The sequence below is a fragment of the Desmodus rotundus genome, chromosome 2, assembly GCF_022682495.2.
Source record: "Desmodus rotundus isolate HL8 chromosome 2, HLdesRot8A.1, whole genome shotgun sequence".
Classification (NCBI taxonomy): Eukaryota; Metazoa; Chordata; class Mammalia; order Chiroptera; family Phyllostomidae; genus Desmodus; species Desmodus rotundus.
The window spans coordinates 26039325-26046553 of record NC_071388.1 but is presented as its reverse complement, the minus strand read 5'-3'; positions in this window follow the sequence as shown (position 1 = coordinate 26046553).

The following is a 7229-nucleotide window of genomic DNA, read 5'->3' as shown; positions in this document are numbered from 1 at the left end:
TCAGCAATCAAGGTCAGCTGGGACTACGCAGGCCTTAGCCTAAGTGGGAAATCACCCGCTCCCGAGCTCATTTATGGAGCTATGGGCAGCCTTCGGGGCCTCATTGCCTTTAGGTCTGAGAGTGAGTTCCCTGCCACATGGACCCCTCCGTAGCCCTCTGCTTCCCCCGGAGAAGAGAGAATGAGAAATTGCAAGACAGAAGTCACAGAGCTTTAGTAAACTAATGTCAGCAGCGAGATCTCATCACATTTGCCATTTTGCACTCATTAGAAGGCAATCACTAGGTCCAGCCCACATTAAAGGGAAGAGATTAAACAAGGGCATGCAGCTACTAACTAAATGCAATGTATACAAATGTGGATCGTTATGTTGTGCACCTGAAACTAATAGGATGTATGAAGACTATACTTCAGGAGGGGGGGGATGGGTACAGCATGAGTATCAGGAGGCAGGACACACTGGGAGCCCTTTGAAAGGCTGCCTACCACACTGCGTATGTACCCCAGAAACTCTCAACAGAGGGACTAAACAGGGATGAGACTGTTCACGGCAGGACTGCGTTGGCATGGGTGACAAAAGAGAAAGGAATGGACGTGATGACTTGCACAGACCAGGACCAACGTGCCATGAAGTATAATCGACTCAGTTCCATGAATCTAAGGGCACTAAAAACAAAGCCCAAAAGACAAGGAGTAAAACCACTGCATCCTTCCACTGCTGTGCTCAAGCCCCCTTGAGAGTTCTCCCTCCTCGAGACAGCCACAGTTATTGATTATGAGATAGGTGCGTACGCATAAAGTCTTTGCGCAGGCTAGTTTTTTCAACCCACCCACCCTTCCGTGTGCACTCTCAACATCTGAGTCTGGGAGACATCAAACTGCATTTCTCAGCAATCTTGCCAGGTGGCAAAAGGGCACTGAGGAAGCTGAAAGCTTCAGAAGGAAGGAAGCAGAAGGCTCTGGCTCCCGGTGTGACAGTTGCTGGCAGACGCTCTGGCTGCCATGGGAATGGAGCGATTCCAGATGGGCGGCTGGGGCAGAGGCAGCACCCTTTGGTGGAGTGGCACCTCTTCAGCAGGCCCAGGCCTGCCTCCGACAGTGAAGCAGCTGGTCGACCCGGGGCAGCGGCACCTGCAGCTCTGATCTCTATGTATCACCCCTTCATCTTCCTTTTTATTGCTCCAGCCCCACTTGTCTTTCATCTTGCACTTCCTTTTGGTGCTTCATACCAGTACAGAGAACAAAGACCATCTGAAAAATACTGCTTTTCTATTAACTTCATAATAGTAGGACCCCACAATTCTAAACAACTAAATTCCCATTTTACAGATGAAATTGACTTAGGTAAGTACTTGCCTAAGGGATTTAAACCCAGTACATCTGGCTCCTAAGCCTATCACTGAACTATATTCTACACTTCCTTTCACACACATGTAAGTAAAATTTTATTTCCCCATGATGTCATATAAAAGAAAGAAATGTGATAGCATGGTAGAGATAACTAAATAATGTCAGGGACCCTTCTAAATAAACATTTATTTTGTATCCTCATGCTTTACAAGGAAGGAGGGGAGGGGAGGGGAGGGGAGGGGAGGGGAGGGGAGGGGAAGAAGGAAACAGTTATACAACAAAGAACATGACCAGCCTCCCTTCCGTCTTGATTCATTCATATGCGTAGGGTAAAATTATATACAGCTCCATATGTCATACTATAGTCTGACACTGAACTTCCCATGCTCAGTTGGAAGCACCAGATAAGGAAAAGGGATTATCAGACCTATAACTTGTTAGACTGTTCGGCACTAAAAACTATTTTTTTTAAATAACTAAATGAACTTCTAAGACAAGTCATACCACAATTTTAAAACTTTTGTAAAAACTCATTTCTATTACTCTTGCTTACACTGGAAACTTTCAAATCATAGAACCATGGGGGTAAAGTACAAGACGCTAATGATGTTATCATCACTGAATTAGGTCAGAGTCCAAAGCTAGGGGCTGTCATGTGATTTTATTCCCCAAATCAGTAAACCTCTGCCCCACTGCCATGAGCTTCAGTTTATTCCCAAATATCTGATAGTGCAGAAGCATGTTAGAGTGAACACCACAGCGCTGAATACTCCTAGTGGGAAGAAACTGCGTTTAATGTCCTAACACAGAAGTCTCCAGGCTGCCAAAACTGAAAATTGCTAGTCCTCTTTGTCTTCTCCCCAATAACCTCACAGAAAATGAGGACCCTCTCTTCTGTTTTCCCTTACCTAACATCCTCCTCTTCCTGCTTGCTAACACCAGCAATAACAAAAAGGAAAAAAAGATGGCCTTTTTGTAGGGATAAGAATGAATGAATTCACATCAACTCAAAACCCCACTCGGGTTATGTCAAAAGAAGCCCGGAAGCCAACCAAGAGAGCTCCAATGACCAAAGGTAGAACAATTTGAACAATAAAGTAGTAATAGGTAATAACCCAAAGTTTAAAATAAGCATTCATGAGCCCTGGCTGGTACAGCTGAGTGGATTGAGTATGGGCCTGCAAAGCAAAGCGTTGCCAGTTCGATCCCCAGTGAGGGCACATGCCTGGGTTGTGGGCCAGGTCCCCAGTAGAGGGTGCACAAGAGGCAACCACACAATAATGTTTCTCTCCCTTTTCCTTCCCTTCCCCTCTCCTAAAAATAAATGAAATCTTTTTTTAAAAAAGCATTCATGAATCCATATTGCTATAAATGATTGAACAAATTAGTAAATGAGACAAATATCCCACACAGAAGAATTCCAAGTAATTTATGCAGATTTCCCGACTCTCCGGGAGGGGCAGCATGGCTCACTCCTTCTCGGGTATGGGCTGTGCCTAGTGACTTCTTTCCAAAGTGTGTTTCATAGAAAGGGGAAACAGAAGAATTGCGTTACAGTGGAGAAACCTGATAATCACTACCTCAGTCAGGTGGTCAAAGCCAATGGCAACAGTGTTAAATCGTGTTGGTAGTATGTACCCTTGATGTAATCACGAAAATGGCACTCCACCTGTGGTCTTCCTCCCAATAACCCATCACCCCAGTCTTATCAGAGAAAACATCAGACATTTTCCAACAGTGAGCCACCTTATAAAATACCTGACCAGCTCTCCTCAGAACTGTTAAAGTTATCAAAAACAAGGAAAGTCAGAGAAAGTGCCACTGCCTAAGGACACATGACAACTAATTGTAGCATGGTGCCCTGGATGGGACCCTGGAGGGGGAGTACTTTAGGTAAGAGCTAAAGAAATCTAACCAAACTGCGAACTTTAGTTAATAATGATATATATCAATATTGGCTCTTCAAGCATAACAAATGTATCATACTCATATAAAATGTTAACGGGAAGCTGGAATATAGGAACTGTCTTACCAATTTTTCTGACAATCTAAAAAATAATTTTATAATATTAACAAATTCCATTAGAACAGAAAATAAATTCCAAATGTTGACAGTGACAATCTCCCTAGAGTGGGAACACGGGCAATTTATGCTTTTGTCTTTCTAGCTCTCTGAGACATACGTACACATTGTCTAGCACAGGCTCTCTGCTGCTCTAAAACTTACATCCGTGCAAAATGTTTTTCCTCAACTTGTTGAAATGCTGAACACTAAACCTATGATTATAATCTTTTAAAAGATTTTATTTATTTTTAAAGAAAGGGGAAGGGAGGGAGAGAGGGAAACACTGATGTGAGAGCAACATTGATTGGTGCCTTCTGCACATACCCCAACCAGGGACTGAACCCACAACCCAGGTTACATGCCCCAACCAGGAATCGAACCGGCAACCTTTTGCTTTGCGGGATGATGCCCAACCAACTGACCCATGTCGGTGAGGGCTGTGATTATAAACTTTAAATACATACTACTTACTGAATGATTACAGTTTGTTGCGTACTGACTGTGCTTAAGAATTTTACCAATACTCTATGTAGTGAACAGTATTTCCCCCTTTTAAAAGATAAAGAACTAAAGTAGAGGTTCGGGACGTTTAAGTCACATACCTGATAGGTAGCAAGTAAGCTGACTCTAAAACGTACTTACATTTCCATATAATACAGCTTCTCTAGAATTACTTGTTCAGCATTTCGTAAACCAGTGCTAGCACACACATTATTTTAGTGCTTCACCACAATGCCATGAGGTGGGCTATAAACACCCACAGTAGGTGAACCTGCTTGCGCGACAGGCACGGCTGCAGTGCAAGCGCCGCCAAAAACAGAACATAACCTCCGTCAAGAACAGCAATACAAACGCACTACCGTGTAACACAGCAGCCGGCAAACCTACTGCTAGTGGCTTTTAAATCCTATGGAGATCGTGTTTCACCAGAAGGCACCCTGAGTCACGCCTCTTCCCTAGGCAAACAAGGTAGTTCTTTCAAACTGTATTGCGTCAAAGAACTAAAACTGAGTAGTCTCCTTACACTGTTTTGAAGTTCAAAGAGATAATTTAGACTGACTCCCTGCCTTCATCAAGGCTCACGGCCACACTGCTCGAGTTAATCCTACATGTGACAGGACAAACGGCGAGCGCGTGGCCTCCACCTGTTTTCACGATGCCAGTTCGTGAGCCCTTAATTCTCAGGATGATTCAACTGATGAGGCTAGCCTATCTTTAAGTAAATTGCTCTATTTTAGGAAAATTAGATCGTATCGTGAAAATCAGCCAAAGTAGACTGCGTATGGGGCCCAAACAAGGAAAACCCAAAACCTGCCCAAAGAGTTACATCATAGTATCAGCATCCACGAACAAGATCAAATACATGGAGAAGCGCACCTGTCAAAAGGACGCAGGAACCAGGTTGTCAATGACAGGGTACCCACTGACCAACTCTGGGACATGGCAAGCATCAAAATAAAAAACTAACTCATACAAAAAGAGTCGTTGGGATACAAAGCAAAGCCCAGGGAACATAGTCAGTAACATGCAATATGGTGCACTATGTAAAGTACATGACTGTCTAACCACTGAGCTGTATACCTAAAATCAATACAAAATAAAATTGAAAGAATATTAAAAAATTAACTCACTATGGAAACAAGAAAGTAGACAAAAGACTTGAGATACACAGATAACAAATACGCACATGAAAAGATGCTCAACACAATCAGCCATTAGGAAACAACAAATTAAAACTATAAGACATCATCATCCACTTATTCGAATGGCTTACAAAAAAGAAACCGACACCACCAGGTGGTGGTGAGGATGCAGAGTAACTGCACTGCTCACACACTGCTGGCGGGAGCAAAACGGTACAAGCCACTTTGGAAAAGTTTGGCAGATTCTTACAAAGTTACACACACAAGCATATGCACTTGTAGGATCCAACAAGTTTCTTATTTACCCAAATAAAATGAAAACCTGTCCAGAAATGTTCATAGCCGCTTTACTCCTACTCACCCCAACCTGGAAATTCAAATGTGCCTCATTAGAACTGATAAACTGTGGTATGCCACATCCACTTCATGCAACATCACTGAAAGTAAAAAGAACAAGCTCCTGATGCATACGTCTCGGATGAATCTCAAGTGCACCATGCTAAGTGGGGGGGAAAATCACACTCAAAGGCTACGCACTATATGATTTCACTTACATATGTTGGAAAAAGCAAACCCTAGGTCAGAGAACAGATCAGAAGCTGCCAGGGTTAACGTGAGGGGAAGGGTTTGAAAACAAAGGAATGGCTAACGCAGTTTTGGGTCAGCTGAGGGGAATGACAAAATTGTTCCGTATTTTGATTGTGGTGAGGATAACATGAATCTGTGTTAAAATTCATAGAACTATCAATCAAAAGAGTAAACATCACTGCCCTAATTTAAAAATGAATGTTTTTTTAAATCAAGTGAAAATAACAATTATATAGGATTAAGACCTTTAATTCCTTCAAACAGAAAACCAATAACCTGAGCAGGTTTGAGAACATCTGGGCTGACAGCACAGGGCTCCTGATAAATGGACTGAGGACTTGGTGCAGCTTCTGGGACAGTCCTGCAAAAAGGGCTTAACCTGAGTCTATTACGAGAAAACACCAGGCAAAGCCACACTGAAGTCATTCTACTACATAACTGGCTTGGCCTCTTCAAAAATGTCAATCACATAAAACATACAAACTCAGTAACTGGCCCAAGTAACAGGTAGCCTTAACAGGTGAAAGTCTAAAAGTCATGGGAACCCAAGGCGATACACAATCGTAGATTTGTTTTTCCTGTAGGGGACTGTATGGTTGGAACGGGCAAAACCTCAGTATGCTTCTGTTAGATGACAATATTGCGCTGATGTTAATTTTCTGATTTGGATCAATGCACTATGGTTATGTAAGAAAAGTCCTCGGGGGGGAAGGAAACACTGAAATATTTATGGTTATTCTTCAATGGTTCAGGAAAAAAATCATTAGAGAGAAAGAAAGTAAATGAGGTAAGTGTCCACATTTGGCAAATTTTAATGAAGGATACCCAGGAATTCCTTGTACCAAACTTGCAACTTTTCTTTGTCTGAAAATGTCAAGATTAAAGATAAATTATAAGAAGTAAACGTTCCTTGGGCTAAAAATACAAATGAAGTAATCTAAAGGATAAAATGAACACAGGTAGTAGAAGTAAGAGCCCAGAGCAAACTCTGGCCCCGACTCAACACTGACCGGACAGGCGGGACCCGGCCTCGCGTTCTGGGTTCGGCTACGGCAAGGAATCAGCCTGATGCTGTGAAACCTCTGAACTACACCAGCAACTCTCCCTCATCTGTTTCCTTGCTCTTCGCTTGACTTTTGCCTATAAAACAGGTACAGATCTGGCTCCAAAGATGACAATTGATCATAGTGACTTAGAAATTACTCATTTATAAACTGGGTTAAAAATCAGCTTCCTGTGAATTTGATTAATACCGGCATTCCCAGATTGTATCAGCTCTGGGACATCAACCAGAGAACTTCGGGACCCGTGAGCCTGAAGACTCTATTCCAATTAAAGTTAATCCTACATGTGACAGGACAAACGATTTATCAAGGTGTATAACTCCATGCAGTTCTTACCGCTTTTCTCTTAGCTACATTCCTGCACCTGTCACAGCCTACTTCAACCAACAAGTTTCATTACTCAGAACGACATGACGGCCAAAGAGTAAGATGAAATAAGGTTAATAGGAGACTATACTTTTCAGTTGGAAAATCACATGACAAGTACTTAAATAACATAATTCCAGTTTGGAAAACTGAA